Raw genomic sequence first — 2408 nt, forward strand, 5'->3', positions numbered from 1 at the left:
ACAGTGATAATACACAGACCTGACCGATGTACAGAGTATGCCCGCAGCCGCCTCGACGCGTTTCACTAGCTGCTTCTTCTGGAGGCACCTGCCTATATATATATATGCCACTCCGTGCCAGCAGCCGGGCTTCTTGGATCCGGATCCACGGTGACTCGAGGGGTGTCCGGACCCGGGGGTTGTGCGGCCACTCAAATGAAGGGGGTGATTAAAGGGGATTGTGTTTAGAGTTCGTGAAGCCATCCGTGTTGTGTTTTTATGTGGAGTACCACTGCTGCAGTTTGGATTATGGAGTGGGGTCGATGGAGTGGGGCAGCCAGGTGTTAGACCCTCCACAAGTAGGGTGGATGCCCCGGGACTTGGTGATGGTGTTTGGGGAGTGCCGTTGGGTGCGAAGGGGGTCACTTTCGTACTCACTCAGTCCAGTAAACTGACACCGACAACTGAATAAGCCAAAGTTCTGGATACCACTGCCGCTGAGTGGAGCTAGTTCAGGTCCCGTCCCCAATGGTGCTGCCTGGTGATCCATGACCTTCCTCCTGGCACTAAGTTCACTTTTCTGTTGGTCCCAGTAGTATGGAACTAGTCGGGTCCTGCTCCCCAGTATGGCTAACAGTGAAAGTTTGCTCTAAGGGTGCACGCTTGGGATTTTCTGGACCATATTTGTGGAAAGTCCTATCCCCCTCGTTGCGGTAGTACCCCAATTTTGGAGCTGGTGGAGAGCGGATCTTGAAGGCTCCGTTCTCGTCGGGTAAATTGTCAGGTTGCCTGAAGCTACTCCCTGACCTAGGGTCCACGTACCCCATTGTGCCCTGGTCCGAGCCCAGTGATGGTACAAGGCTGCCGGCTGTCCTTCTCGACAATTCTCTGCCCCTTGTCACGATCCCCTGCGACCGGGGGTCCAGCTCGTACCAGGTCCAGACCACCGTCTGCTACCTAAGTTTCTCCAAGGAGCCTGTTTCCTGACCTCCTCTCTCCTTCACTTCCCACACTCAGCTCTCCTCCTGACACTTCTGACCTCCCCTTAACCAACCCCCCAAGTGGGCGACTCTATTCCAGTCAGGCCGTCCACTGGTGTGTCTGGTGGGTGTAGTGCAGAGTGTACCCTAGGATTTTAATCAGCTGATGTAGGCAACACCATATAGTTGGGGACCCACAACTGGGTGGATATTGCACGAAAGGGCAGATTGTACAATACCCTGTGACGACCCGATAGTCCAGGGGCGTCACATATTTATGTGGTGCCCCTGAGGCTCTGGTCGCCACAGGGTACTGCACCTCAATTAAGGTGTGGTAGCTATCTCAGGCATTGGGGGTTATTCACCGGTGTTCCACATTCACACACTATAGGGTAGGCAGGGGGTGGCCATCACGATCATGGGACTTCCCCGGTCACTGAAGCTGTGAAGGTAGCCTGGGCTATAGGTTGTTTGTTCAAATGTAATAAGATTATCTATGTATGTAAATAATCAAAATATAGATGTAGTTGCATAATTATCTGTGTGTCTATATGACAATCGCACAGATGCCATAATATGATTCTAAGCTGTATGTTCAAGAAAGGGTTAACCAAGGACGAGTGAACAGATGTATAAACAATGAACAGTGAAGCCCTTAGTGAAAGTCTTCTCAGTGATTTCACACAAAGAAAGAATGTGCTAACTAGATAATCAGGCCAGAATAATGAGAGAATTTTATAATTATGGTTTTCTCACAGTCGAAATAAGGGATGTAATGTGTGGGAGGATCACTCCCTGTTCTTGCTTCAAGGTCGAAGCCGAATGTTGTATTGTATACCACGAGTCTTTTTAATAGATGAGCCAGACGCCTATACTGGCTCAAACGGTGAACACGGCTCCTTGTGATCATTGTCTGAGTTATTTATTATATCTGCGCAGATAGCTAATTTGGATCCGTCATTTGGATTTGCCCTGAACAAAGACTCCATTAGCAGTCTTACCTAAATTTCTCCCTTGACAAAGTCAGCCACCTGGGGAGCGGGTTCCACTTGGGAGTAGAAATAGGCGCAACACACTCACATCAAGAGCAGATCCGTTGGGACCATAGTTCTGGCAAGACATCTCTGGAAAACGTGGACTTTACTAGGCAGGGGGCTTGGAGTGGGAGCTCAGCCAGGGTACCTAACTGCTGAGGGGGACACCCTAGAAATAGGACACTCTCTCCTTCTTTCTCAAAACACCGGTGGTGACCCCTTACCAGATCTGGGATTGACCTGAGCCCATCACCGTGGTCACCAGTGTGAACGGGCTGGCAGCTGAAGGTGTGAGTAAACTACACCCTGAACCCACAGAGACTGTGTTGGCTCATCCTTACCATCACTGCCGCCCAGCACTTATGCGCCAATCACCATAACCTTTCCTTTTCATCCACCGGGCGCCCGCTCCACC

Source organism: Anomaloglossus baeobatrachus, chromosome 1, assembly GCF_048569485.1.
Source record: "Anomaloglossus baeobatrachus isolate aAnoBae1 chromosome 1, aAnoBae1.hap1, whole genome shotgun sequence".
NCBI lineage: Eukaryota > Metazoa > Chordata > Amphibia > Anura > Aromobatidae > Anomaloglossus > Anomaloglossus baeobatrachus.